The following is a 15,448-nucleotide window of genomic DNA, read 5'->3' as shown; positions in this document are numbered from 1 at the left end:
CAAAAAAAAAAAAAAAAAAAAAAAAAAAAAAAAAAAAAAAAAGAAAGAAAGAAAGAAAGAAAAAGAAAGTACCTTGTTCTCAAGGTTACCTAATTTTCTCCCTCTATCAACAGAATCAAAAGTAATAATCCCGAGAAGGTCTCTTCCTCCTTGAGGCAGGAAGCTTCCACAATATGCCACTCATGTATCCCTTGCAACTGATTAAGATCGCCTTAGATGTGGGGAGCTGTTTCTGATCCCCTTATCTCAGTGTAAAGTAAAACATGCTTGACTGGTTAATAAAAATGGAAGATGGAGTTACAAAGAGGAAAAGTTCACTTGAAAACAGACTGAAGTCTTTTGGTCACACCCAAAACAGTCAGATGCAGATAGTCTAGAAATGAGAAGTTAGAGAGCCCTTGGCAAAATTTTTCTAATTTACTATTCATTACGAATAGAGCTAAGAAAGCAAGTATTCCGTATAAACCATCTGAATTTAAATACCAAAAGCAAAACAAATAATAAACAACAAACAAAAACATTTTTAGGTTTTTAGTTCTATAGTCTAGTATATGATTGCCAAAGACTGAATCTGCAAAAGCAATTTTTTTTTTTCTATTTCCAGGGATCGCTAAATGAACCCAGTATATGGCAGAAGTTATTAATATGTATGATTTTTTTTACTTCCCCTTTCATAAATCACCGTTCATTCTCTCTAGTTTTTTTCCACTTATAATTTATTTTGGATACTGCACAACTAACTGGTCATATATGTAAAACTTTGCTATAACAATTAAAGAAATGCATAAAATATTATACTTCTTATGGGGGCTGGCTAGAATGGTCCTTTCTTTTACAGAGTGGGGGATTCAAGACATTAAGAAGTGAAGTTCATACCTGAGTCAGAACTGGGTTCCAGCTATGCTTTTTCCAGCAGATGGTTCCTAGGGGAAGAGTTTCAGACATGGGCTGCAGGGCTTGCTAGTTGAGCCTGATACCTACTACCCAAGCCAGGTGACTTCAATGAAGTGATTGCAGTTTCTCAGCCTGTTTCCTCATCTGTACACTAGAACAGTAATGGGGTATATTTTCCAAAGTACTTTTTAAAACCAATTTTTAAAGTGTTTATTAGGGTAAAAATTTTCCTATGTTACCTTTTGCTATTCATCAACAGTCATTAAGAAGTTCACTTCCAGTTTTACTATGAATGATGAAATTAGCATTTGATCCTGGGGAAGTTTGGTTGAAAGGAAATGTTTGAAGTCCAACAACCACCATGAAAAATTCCTGGTTTCTGTACTCCAAATCATCTTAAGAGCAGTGACTGATGTAACTAAATGTCAAGTTTTATTGGTGTCAACTGACATTACATAGTCACTCAACAGGATGTTACAGAAAGAAGTATGAGATGTTAAAAGTATTATCCTAGCATGAAAAAAAAATGATAGAGAAAACATAAATAACTGATTATAGAAAACAAAGAAGATGAAATACTAAATATATAACTAACTGCTATCCAAACTCATTTTTTTGAAAACTCATTTCTGATGGTAAAACTATTTTGCTTTCAGTAGATAGAATATTTTTTACGTTGGCTTCTTTTTGAGTAAGGAGACGCTGAATAGACTTCTTTGTAGCTTTCTGTGCTTTCAAAGTTCCCAAGAGACCCCTTTCCTTTGTCCAGCCTCAAGTCAAGACAGCACTAAACACTTAGGAAGAGTATGTAATATGCTTCATTTTAGTATTGGAAAAACTTCTTGATGATACCCTCATCTCAGATGTCCTATTTCTTAATGTATTTAGCAGTAAAAACCTCAGTTTCTACTAAAACCTATTTTATTATATAGATAGCTTATAAATTAATAAACACCATTTAAGGTGGCCAAGAGTTTTCTTTAAAATCTTAGAGTCTTGATCAGGATTATTGGTTAAAGCTGCAGAGATGGCTCAGAGGTCCAAGTGGTTGCCATGATCGCAAGAGGACCAGAGTTTAGTTTTCAGAAATTATATGAAATACCAGGCCCAGTAAGCTTTACGGCTCACTTGTAATTCCAGCTTCACCTACACATTTCACGAAGACAAGCTGGCCATCAGCCAGCTCTGGGTTTTATTGCTAGACTTTGCTCAAAGAATAGGACAGAAGCATTATCTACGAAGAGTCCTGGACATCGACGTAGGGCATCCATAAGGAAGAACACACATGTGAGCATAAATGGCAATACACAGTATATGTACATGTCATACACACCTAAAAATATAAATGAATAAATAATTATTTTGCAGGAATATTTGTTCATTGGCACTCATTTTTGGTTCTGCCGTTATATCCTCTTCATAAAGTTAAACTGTATGTTCATGTCGTCCCAAAACTCACACTTAATGCTCCTGCTGACTTTGTCAGTTTCATAGAATTAATGGCTGTATTTTCTTCCAGTTAAACTTATCCATCCATTCCCACCAAACAATTAGTAAATTAAGTAGGCTTTCTGAGTCTTGGTGGTTTCCTTTCACAAAACTTGTCAAGGATGCCCACCACAGTGTCATTCTTAAGGTCATCCTAACTAGATTTTCATAATTCAGGCTCCCGTCAAACAGAGATCATTTCAACGCCAACTCAGTTACTTCCTATACTTTCTGAGTAAAAGGTATTGAGTTCTAAGCTTTAATTTTTCAGTATGTAAAATGGGTGTAAAAGGAGATGAGTTTTTAAAAGGCTTTTAAGATAATCAAATGAATAATACAAGCAAAAATGTAGCATTCTAGACAGCTAAAAGACATTAAAAGAGGGTCAGTCATGGAAGGCAATTACTACTTAACAATCAGCAGATGAATTATGGGGTTGAATTGGTAGCAGCTATTGTTAAATGGCAATACGGCATGGAACTATTAAATGGGACCGTCACCTTTTGCAGTCAACAGTGTTTATGCTAATAATTCTGGCAATACCCTGTCATTCAAAGGATGGAGTAAGTATGCTTTGGAAAGCAGATAGGTGGTTCAGGGGCCTCAAACTGCAGCTCACAGGTGGCCGTGTTCTCTGATCACACATCAGTCTGGCCCTGACTATTGCCTACAGGGGCTTCAACCATAGCACATGTGCTATTCATTAGTGAGAATTGTATTTTACCTTTGAAGTTCTTGTTTTAAAACCCCACAATACTAAATGTTCGGCAAGCCGAATTATATATAACTGCTCAAGAATTTTTACATAACTCCTCATGGGCTTGCCATTTTCTGTGTCAAATACAAACTTTATTTTACATATACCAAATCCCAAGGACATTTATTTTGGAAACTTTCTGGTACTGTAGTTCAAAACAGATGGACATGACTGGAGAAAGCTAGGTCTATTAGATAAATTATGTAATCACATTTCTGAGCCAGACATTCCAAAGGGTCCATATTTAACAACAAAAATCCGGTTGACACACACATTTACCCTGAGGAGAGCATCAAAATTTATATCAGTATTCCCCAAATTAGCTGTTTCCTAATGAAAAGATTTTTTTTGGTTAATTACGTTATAAAAATCACCCTTTTTCTATATTGCCTCAGAAGTTTATATGCACATTAACCTATTAAGAATTTTCGAGATTCCTAGAAAACAGAAACCTTTAAAATTGTTTTTCCTAGCTGATAAACAAGCTTACAATTTGTTTTCTTTAACAAATGCCCATTATCTGCCAGAGGAATTAGTATTCTTCAAAATATATTGAAGAGCAAAATAATTTTTAGATTTAGTTATTTTATGTTTATGTGTTTGTGTGTTTTTTCTCATATATGTATGTGCACCGTAAGTGTGATTAGCACCATCAGAAGATGGAAGAGGGCACTGGATCCCCTGGACCTCGAGCCACAAATTGTTGCTGGCATCAGAATCCATGTCCTCCAAGACAGTAACAAGAACTCCCAACCACAGAGCCATCTCTCCAGACCTCTGTCTGACTGTTTTAGAATTTACCAGATTCTAGTTTGGAAGAAGAACATAGTTATATTGCAGGAGAAATCAGATAACAGCTGACCGTCATTTTGAGTGTCTGTGGAGGAAAATACTGATCTAGCTGTCCAATATAGAAAACAATTATTATCTCTGTTATTTAGAGTGATAAAACTTACTGTTTCAGCTGTCACAGGCCCTGGACACCAAAAAAACTCACTATTTTGTTACAGTCTAGACAATTTACATATGTAGGAAGCTGCAATTAAATTGTATATACTTTTGTCTTTTTTTTTTTTTTTTGGAAAGTCAAGGATCAGTACAAATACTGAAGCCTAATATTCAATGAGATGGCAGTTGGTAGAGAGGCCTCTGGGTGGTGATCAGGATGAGATGAATGGGATTGGCGTCCTTAAAAGACAATGAAGAAACTGGAGTTTCTCTCCTCCAAAATGGTGACAATGGACCATCTGTGAACTGAGACTACTTCCAGCCAACGCTGAGTCTGCCCCATCTATCCCTTCATCTTAGAATTTTCAGATTCTTATGCACTCTAAGAAAATTTCTGCTGTTTATAAGCCATCCAGTTTGTGCTATATTGATACAGCCATCAAAACAGACTAAGACAGAATAGTGGTTAAGAACTACTTGATGAATTATACGGTTTTTTAAAATTATAAACAAAGAACATTATAGCTCATACAAAAAGAGTTAGTGCTAAAACACCAAAGTGAAAGGTAAAGCATATCTAAATAATATAACGTGTAGTAACTCATAGCAGCAAAAGCTTGGACTCAAAGATGTTTCACTGAGTTATTTAACAATAGATAATAAATGCTTACTGATATCAAGTATTGGATGTCTAGATTACTAAAGTACACTGCTAGAAAAGTTGCCTCTTTGCCCTTAAGGATAATGGCAGGGGCTGATGTACAACAGAGTGTAAGTGCATGAATGATATTGAAAATGTGAGTACTATGGAGGATCAGAGGGACACTTAGCTAAACAGAGGGGCACTGTGTCCCTTTGGGGACAAGGCTCCTTCAGAGACGTCTCCCCAGGACAATTTCACACCGACAGTGAATCACCATTTGGTATTTGAAATCGCATTTTCCTTTGGTTAAGTATCACACACCTAGTGGGACATAATTTTTAAAGGTAAATTTTATTGTAAATAAAAAGGAAAAACCAAATAAAGACATAGGAGACTAAAGGAAGTAAAAGAAACCCACAGGTATGATATAGACTTAAGCACAGATATTTCCTACAGAGCAGGGAAAGCAGGCCACCATAGCAGGAGTAAGGACTTTGACAGAAAAATATGTCATAAACGTATTTCGGAGTCTACTTTCTTCTAAGGAATGGGACCGTGAGATGGTTTTATGTTCGGAGATTTCAGATTTGTGTTTTAAAATGAAGCCAACTAAAGCCTGACTGAATACAAGGAGTACCTTAAATGCCAGTAATCTTCCTGTGCGATAAGGGTAGCTCAGATTAAAATGTTGTCAATGACAATAGTAAGATATTAACGACTCCATTATCTACTGCTATAATGCTTTAAATAACTACATATGCTTGAAAGTTCAGATTCAGCGAATAGACATCACAAAATTTAAGAATAAATCTACTTTGGTCTATTTCTACAAGAATTCCTCCACAGGCTCAGAAATAAACAGGATTTTCTCAATATTAAAATAAATAACACATAAGAAATGTATAGCATGTGAGACATGTGAGGATGACTGAATGGGTGCAGAAACTGGTACTATATGTCTATTACAGAAAGTAGAATAATATAATCATGAAAGGCCAGAGTTGTCCAGAAAAACAGAAACATAAAATATAGTCAGCACAGGGGAAGGGGGGCTGGGGAGATGACTCAGCAGCTAAGAGCACTTGCTGATCTTCCAGAGTTTCTTAGTTTGTTTCCCAGCACCCAGGACAGACAGCTCATGACTGTCTGTAACTCAAGCAGTAGGGTGTCCACTGAGCCTGAGCTCACATGTGCATACTCACCTATAGACACACACAGCTACACAGAGTGAAAAATAAGAAGAATAAAAAAATTTAAAATAAAATAGAGGTAACAAACATTTTCACAAGGTCTCTCGTCGTCCAGGTTAGACTAACTTACAATGTAACTGAGAATGATTTTGAACACCTGACCTTCCTGCTTCCACCCCCTGGGTGCCAGGGTTATAGACATGTGCCACTATGTCCAGTTGCCAACTGTTGTGACAGGAGAGAAAAGGTGATTCCGGGGTGAAAAGATTACTTTCCTAGTAAGCAGTTCTGAACAACTAGATATCCACACATGGTAGGAAAGAGCCCAGGATATAAAGCTTACACAATCCATGAACATCAACTAAAATTGTGTCACAGACTTAAATGTAAACCAAAAACCTATAAAAAAAAATTCTAGGAACCCCACACAAAAGAAAATCTAAGCACTGGTGTTCAATAGCTTGATATTGTCAATTTGATCTTTCAAACAAAAACTGGACTGTAATCACTAAGATTAAGAGTCTGTGTTCTGAAAGATACCGTCAAGAAAATAAAACAAGACAAGTTACAGAAAATGGAAAATTGCAAGACATATACCTGACAAATACCTTTTATTGAATACACACAACACTATTGAAACTTGAAAATAAAGACCCCCAAACTACTCCCAAAGAGCAGGCTACTAATTAGTAGCCTATTAATTATGCAAGGTTACAAAACATCAGAAGAGTTTCATGTTCCCATTTTAAGTGATTGGATACGTTCAGAAGGATGACTTGGGTTGGGACATGGAGACAGGTACTACAGCAAAGATACCTGCAAACAGAATTGGGGGTGGGAGGGAAGACAACACCGAAAGCTCTGAGAATCATCAATGCTTGAGCAAAGAGGAGAGCACACTGTGAAAGACAGAGGAGAATAAGAATGACAGGAAAACAGGCAGCCCTTAATCTGCCTTTCACTTGAGGGAGGGTCTATATCAGTGTGCCACCGACTGAGTTTTAGAATTTTACTGCATTCATTACCAAGTCCACAGGGACGATGGATGTGCCACCGGTTGGATGAATGAGAATAAGAACATATTGTCTTACAGAAGCTAGAAGTTCAAGGCATTCCTTCATAGAAACAGTGGCTCTAGACCTTCTGAAGAGAAATTTGCTCCACAGCTGTCATCTACTTTTTCGTGTTTGCCAAAAGTTCTTGGTTTGCCTTAGCTTGGAGACTCAGTTCCCCAATCTCTATGCCTTTATCACGTGACAGTCTTCCCTTATCCACATTCCAATTTCTCTGTTCTTGTAAGGAAATCAATAATTGGATTAGGGTCAATCTTAATCTAATATAACCTTATCCTAACTTGATTATCTGCAAAGACCCTATTTCTAAATAAGAACACATTCACAGGTACTGGAAGTTGACTTGAGGATGTCTTTTGGGAGAACACAATTTGACTCAGTTAAAAAGTTGATTAAATACAAAACCAGAATATGACCATTATATTTAAATTGGTGACCTTGAAAACAAATATTAAGGGTAGTGATTATGAATATCAGTTCTCAAAGCCCAATTGTAGAAGTTTAACTAGTGCACATGAAGAAAACTTAAAGACAGGAGCCGGGCGGTGGTGGCACACGCCTTTAATCCCAGCACTCGGGAGGCAGAGCCAGGTGGATCTCTGTGAGTTCGAGGCCAGCCCGGGCTACCAAGTGAGTTCCAGGAAAAGGCGCAAAGCTACACAGAGAAACCCTGTCTCGAAAAACCAAAAAAAAAAAAAACAAAAAACTTAAAGACAGGAACATAGATACAAATTTGGGGATGGTCAAGGGCAAATCTAGAAGTAATGAAATCTAGAAGTAATGGTTGGACAGGGAGATTTTCTATTATATATATATATATGTATATATATAATATATATATATATATATCATTGATACTTTCAACAAATAATATTGCATAAATGGCTGTAAAGATACATTTAAGCATAAATAAATGCCATGAAAACCATAAAGAGATTGGAAAGGATGCAACACAGGAATCAGATTCAAATTAGAAAGAGAACAGAAATTTTTCCCAATACACATTAAAAGAAAGCCACGAATGAATATAAATGTATTGGCTACAGTGGCATTCATTGTTACAGTGGCAGAAGTTGGAAAAGATCTTATAAAAATATATATCTCATTGTTTTGTGTGTAGCTGCAATAAAATGGATAAGCACTGAAGCAAGAGATTTAAGGAATGACCAAACTGTGACGTTTATGGTTTGAGAGCCGAAGAGAAAAATGACAAGTGAGTTCAAGCATGCAGTGGGTCCCTTCGGGGCTGATGACCCACATTTTTAGTGAAGTTGGAATACATGCTCCGTATGGAACTAAACCACATACTTTTCTGATTTCTTTGTAGCGATATTCATTAGCCCAGGTGGAAGAGGGTGTGATAAAAGAAAACCAGCAGGAATGCGGAGATACCGGCCTGAGAATAAAGAACGGACTGTGATGTCAAAGCTGAACAGGAGAGGAAGTGAAGTTAGAAAGCCGTGTCAGAGAAAGCACGCAGAGGTCAGAGGTCAAGGAACTGGAAATCGTGACGGGATTACATAATGGGCCATGCTGAGGAAACCAAGTCAAAACTCTTGGGTAGCACAGGGGTCCAGCAAAGGATGGGAGCTTCCAGTATGATAGGATGGTAGATACCTGAAGTACAGGTGAGGCAACAGTCACGAGGTCCAGTGCCCCAGGTACTGAACATGTCATGTATATGAATGCTGTTTGCAAGCTTTCCCTAAACTGGGAAGACAATCAAACATACATGGACAATTTGAAGTGTGTGTGTTTGAAACTAAAAATAGCTTTATACAAAGGGAAACCTGGGGCCTGTAGATCTGCGTGCATGGTGCATGGCCCTTCCTGTTTTTGCTTGTTACTGCTGGCTTGCTTTTTTCTCCTCCTGCCCTCAACTCTTCCCCTTCAGGATACTGTTTCACTCATCGTAATCACCTCCTAGAACATCTCTGATTCTCTAGTGGCAGTGCTTCAGACCCTCTTAAAATGTTGATTCAATGAATGAAATTCACATTAGTGAATTGGATTGAGAGGGCATGCATTATACCAAATCTTCCCTTGCTTGTTGTGCAATGTCAGGGAACCAACCTCTCTGCTTCAGTTTTTCTCACCTGGATAGAAGAATAAAAGTGATCTATGTATCCACCACAGATAAGCACCTAGTTTCGGAAATCAAATGAGTGGTCATGAAGGTATGTTCTGTCACATAGAACTGTTGGGACTCTGAGGTACAATTTAATTGGAAAATCTAGCTTTAATGGAGGGAATGTCACACATACCAGCACAGCTTATATTTCTCTTGCCCTCCAAGTCACGTGGATATAAGTAATTCCCATACCTATGCAGTGCCATCTACTGGCTAAAAATAATAAAACAAATAATAAGTAGGTTTAATAGTCCTCAACAATACATTCTTCAGCTTATGTATTTTCAATGCATTAGATTTCCATTTTTTTACCAGTCTCTTTCATCAATTTTCTATTTAATTTTGAAAACTATAGACTTTGCAAAAGTGAAAACAAAACAGATTAAAAACATCTACAGACATTTGAACAAAAGGTGTGCCTTTCCGTGAATGTCTTGAAGTGATTAGATTATTTTAGGCGTTAAAAAAATAATCACCCTTATTCTGACTCTAAATGTTCACACTGTTGAATTATTTACAAACTCAGTCAGGAAGACAAATGAAATAGTGAGACTCAAATAGCACAGGTTGTTGGTAGATGAACAGCCTTTACATGGCTTATCAGCTGCGTTTATTCAAGACCATGCCACTCTAAAAGCATGAGCTAAATGTGTATGCTAGAAAAAACAAACAAACAAACAAACAAAAAAACAAAGAACACTCACTTGGTGTTACTGTGTTCAGCCAGCGAGGGACTTCATGAATGTTGCCGAAGACTTAGACATGAAGAGTTGGCTTAAGCTTAGTACAGTCTCCAAGAAGGGAGAATAGATTTTTAAAACAAGTAAATATGTCCTAATCAGGGAGTGAAAGACACTACGGAAACTAAATCCCGAAGTAGAAGATAAATGCATTTAAAGAGGTTCATAATGAACATGAGGATGAATCAAAATTTATCTTGGTTTAGAAGAAATAATCCCCTGATAACAGGTTTTAATTCTGATCTCTAGTTTTGCCCATGAAATTAGTTTCATGGATCGCTTTTAATAGTTTGTGAACTAATTTAGGTTGTCAGTATGATAGCTAGGCATCCACACATACCATTTTTTAATGTTTTCTAATTACCTTCTATAAAAAGATTGAAACTGAAGAGGCATGTTTAGCGCAATGTTTGGATTTCTTTCAGGTGATTAGCTCCAATGCTTTATAACACAGGAACTTGCATGTAAAATCAAACAAAACACAGAGCAGTTTCTGTTGGAGCGTCGGGATAAAGGCAATCTGCCTGAGATGGGTTTGTTTGTTAATCACTTTGGTCCACTTTACAAGGTCAAATCCATTCTCCTACTGAAGAATCTCATCTGTTCTGGCAGAGAAAGAAATGTTTTCTTTCACTCCTATGTGTGGCAAGAGATCATTCATCTCTGTAAGTTCTGAAGAGAAACCTTACTACATCAGAGAGCAGAGCATTCAAAGGGCATCTGATGGCCAGGAAGATAGATGGATTTCACTTTCCTGAGACAGACATTCAAACGGTAACAAGTGATAGAAAACAGCTCTATATTTCAGCATTCTGTGTGTTTGCTCCTGATGATTAAGCCCCCTGTGAGCCATCTGCGTTTAATGGGTTAGAACTACTTTGTAGAGGGGCAGCCTTTTCGCTCCATGTCTTTCTTATTTATTTGAGAGGAGCCCAAATTCCACTCTTTAAAAGTTAAGCATGTAAGAAACCCTGCCAAGAGAATCAGAAAGAAAAGGCAAATTTATAGTCTCGTGTTGTTTTAAGAATTTAGCAGTATAAATAAGAAGTGTAGATAAATGTGTACAAGTAGAAGCGTAAGTGACCCTGTGTTTATCTCAGTTACATTATTTGCCTAAATTCCAGAGCTGAATTAACCCAATTAGTTTATGTAATGGCTTAATGCTGCTTCTCAGCTGAGCTATTAGGGATGTGCCTAAGTGATGCTGGGCTGTGGGGTGCTGTTCTCTACCTGTAAGTCAGGGCTTGGAGACTGCAATTTGTATCTGACAACTTCTGTCGATAAAAATCAGAATTCAGTGTGGAAATCATTGCAGCTCAAAGCAGTGTACATTATTGGCACTATGAATGAAATTAAAATTAACTTCTGGTTGTAGCTGGTAATGATGCTACTGATAATTCTCTTTAACCACATATGGTTTCCCGGAGTCGTGTCACTTTTTACTAACATCTCATTCTTTTTCTCTGACTTAGAAAAGTCAGCAGCTATGGGTACTCAATAAATAGTTGCTGCATTGAAATGGACCCTGAGGACTGAGAGGTGAGATGGGAATGGTCTGGGATCAGAACCTTGACTGTCTTTCCAAACTGTAACTGATCTCAACCTCAGTCAAGAGAGACACAATATGAAGAATTTCAGATCATCACACAACCGCTGTTGCTAAGCTAAGGCACGTGATCACCAGCTACCAGCTTTTCTTGGCATTTATTTTAATTTGTTTTCCCTTTTCATGTTTAGATCTCTTACTAGGTCTTCAAAATCTGCATTAGGTATTTCTCTCTGGCAATCAATCTTTTCTTCCCTCCTTTCTTTCTTCCTCTTTCTCTCTCTTTCCCTCTCTTTCTTCCTTCCTTCCTTTCTTTCTTTTTCTCTTTCTTTCTTTTCTTCCTTTCTTCCTCTCTTCTTTGTTTTCCTCCTTCCCTTGAACCAGAAAATATATCCACTAGAGGAAGCCCTTGGAATTTTAAAGCCATTAATCAGTTTCACAGCTGGAAAGAGAAAGGTGGAGATAAGACAGAGATTCATCCATTAAACTTCTATTTACAAATTTCAGGCAACAGTGTTTGATAAAGTGAGACAAATGCTCACTGAACAGAGGCAAACAGTGAGTTAAATTAAAGACCCAGAGCCGATAATTCATAACTGCTTCCTTTTTTTTCTCTCTTCGCTGGAGTTGGGAGTATTTTCCCCACATTAACCTCAGAATCTTCTAGCAGTCTTTTTCTTGGTCAGAGATCAAGGGGTACACCAGGGTGAATGCTTCTTATTGAACTTTTCCATCAGCTTTCTTTAGATGTCTATTTTGTAGCTGTATTTTTATTTGTTACTGTCTTCTTTTATATTTAGGTCATAGTAAAATATGTTATCTTTTCTACTATAAAAGTTTCCATATTTCAACTGTCCAAATAGAATAACTATTTCTTGAATACAGCCTCCAGTGCTTGAATTTATTATAATTACTTTTAGTAGTGCCAAACACTTTAATTCATGAACTCAGCACATATTCGCTGCATTATTTGATAATGGAAATTTCGAAAAACTTTGAAGAAAACAATTGGTTTTTTTTTCCTCTTTTGAATTTGTAAATTCTCATCTAGTTGATAAATGTAATAATTGAAAAAAATTAAAAATAGTTGATAGTTGTATTGGCATGATGTAGATAAAGAAACAAAGAATCATAAGTACTTTAGTCAACATAGCATTTGAAAATTTGCTAGGTCTCTCTTTGAAAGAGGAACATAAGACAGCTATTCTTGCACATCTTACATTACTTAGACCTGTCTCTTCTCTATGGCCATCAGTGGACTATAAAGTTATTAGTTTATTAGCTGCCCTGTTAGTTTCAGGGCATTTGGCTTTAGGCACTTCCTGGTTATGGTGTAGTGATTCCTTTTGCTAGTTCTTTCCCTCTGTCCAGTAGATTGGTGTCTGTGAGTTCTTAGCAAAAGAGGGAGAATATAAATTTTTCAATAAAATTGCAATAGGTTAAATAAAACTGAATTTTTTTTTAAAAAAAAGATTTACAAATAGAAGGGATGATAGGGAAAACAGCTAATCTTAAACGAACAGCAGGAAAATTGGAACTGATAATATTTCTTTGAGCATTTCACAGACTTCCATGAAGTATTTTTCAGACATGTATTTAGATAATTTTTCTTTTGTTGCTTTAAAAAAAGAGCCTATAAGATAAAACACCAGAGAGTGCTTAGATTTACAAACTTTATATTGACTGAGCATTTGTTTCTATTTATTAAATGCTATGTCACAAAATCATGAAGGTGAGACAACAAAATAAATATGAAAAAAAACTGGATTCAGATGAAAGTTCATGATACTTTTCAATTATTGGTGAGAGACTTCCCCAGTGAAGTGAATGACTCATCTAAGTCTTTATCATGCTGGAAGTGGGGGGGATACTTTAGGCCTCACTCCCAGGAAGATATTCAATAATCCATTGTTCTCCCTGAATGTCTGTTCTCACCTACTGCATTTTGACCTCTCTTTCATTCACTCATATGTATACGTTGGAACTGCCTGATTCAAAATGTGCTATTGTCTTTAATGCATACATTCTGCTAGGCAGAGATGGTCTGACAGATGATTAGTTTACACTTTCATAGCATGAGACACCTTTGTAGTGAAAATTTTATTTAAACTAAGGACATTGCCATGATATGGCTCTTAATGCTATGGACCTTAGATGAGTCTGGTAAAGCCTTTGAATTCTTTCTTATATGTTTTAAAATTAAAAAAAAAAAAGATGCTTAGTTCTCATTATAAAACGGAACAGTATTTGGGGTCAGGAAAAGTGACTCAGTGATTAAGAGCTGATGGTAGGCAGCTCTGATTGTCCAGCTATTTAGTAAGCTCTAAATTCCATGTAGAAACATGCCGCCTCCCTCCTCTCATGGGGAGCCTTTGAGCATGAGTCCAGTGTTTACCAACTTACACTGTATAAACAGCCGTAGAGGGCCTCCTTTTGCCTTCTGCTGGAAGGAAACCTGCTAGGTCTTAACAGTGCTGGTAACTGTTCTGTATTGTTCTAGTAAATTTTTAAAGCAGGTATCAAAGTAAATAAGAAAGAGAAAATATAAGAAAGATGCACATATACTATTTCTGTTCCTCTAGAATCAGGAGCAATCCAAAAGCAGCGCTGTGGCCGAAGATTCGAGTGACATCATTTGTTTGTAATTTAAAGTTAGAAAATTCAGATGTACAATTAACTTAGAAATTTAAAGATTTTTTTTATTTAAGAAAAAAATTGATTTTTCCGTTTTACATACCAACCCCCTCCTTTCCCTTCTCCCACCCACCATCTCCCCCACATCCCATCCCACATCCATTTCTCAGAGGGGGTAAGGCCTCCTTTGGGTAGTCAGCTAAGACTGGCATACCAAGTTGAGGAAGGATCTAGCACTCCACCACCACCACCCCCTGCCTCCCCCCATCAATGCTGAGCAAGATATCCCACCATAAAGAATGGGCTCCGAAAAGTTAATTCATGCACTTGGGATAATTCCTGGTCCCAATGTCAGGGGCCCTACAAACAGATCAAGCCACACAACTGTCACCCACATTCAGAGAGCCTAGTTAGGTTCCATGCAGGTTCCCCAGCTGTTAGTCCACAGTCCGTGAGCTCCCACTAGCTCAGGTCAGCTATCTCTGTGGTTAGTCAAAACAATCCTGTATAATAAAGGAACTTCCAGAGGCATCACCATCCCTGATTTTAAGCTCTATTATAAAACTACAGTAATAAAAACAACGTGGTATTGGCATGACAACAGACATGTGGATCAATGGAATTGAATTGAAGACTCTGACATTAATCCACACACCTATGAACATCTGATTTTTGACAAAAAAAAAGCCAAAATTGTACAATGGAAAAAAGAAAATTAAAGATTTTAAATGGTTATGTAAACACTATAACTGTTCTTTTTTTACTTATTTTATTGAAGATATTGTTTCAAGGCTGAGGTGATTAAGAAAGCTTCCTTCAATCCTCTATTATTTTCTCAGTATAACAGAGGAATTGATAAGGTCTTATTTTCTAATTTTGCTAACCATTTTTTACAACATATTTCCAAGATGAATAATGGCAATGTGTTTAATTTCAAAGGTGAATTATCAATAACTTGTTAAATTTCATGGGGCCGATGAGATTGTCACATGAGCTTGGTGACCTCAGTTCAATTCCTAGTTGGAAGGAAAAAAAACTCCAAAAATTTGTATCCTGACTTCCACACATGTTCACAAATATCACACACACACACACACACACACACACACACGCGCACACACACACACACACACACAAACACACGCACGCACACACACACAAAATTGTAAAATTTTAAAACTATAAATAAATTCTGTTTTTGTACTCACTATATTCTGAAAATATCACATTTAATCAGTTTTTTTTTTTTTTAATTTTGTCACATAAAAGGGGCTCTAGTGCACAGTATTTCAGTTCTGTCTTTATCATCATCAGTGAGGCTACCACCTGCCTTTTATAGAATATATATAAAGAACTTAGAGACTAAGAACAAAAAGATTATTTAATATTCCATTTTTATTAAAC

Source organism: Peromyscus eremicus, chromosome 18, assembly GCF_949786415.1.
Source record: "Peromyscus eremicus chromosome 18, PerEre_H2_v1, whole genome shotgun sequence".
NCBI lineage: Eukaryota > Metazoa > Chordata > Mammalia > Rodentia > Cricetidae > Peromyscus > Peromyscus eremicus.
The sequence above is the reverse complement of the archived record's forward strand: the minus strand, read 5'-3'. Positions refer to the sequence as shown.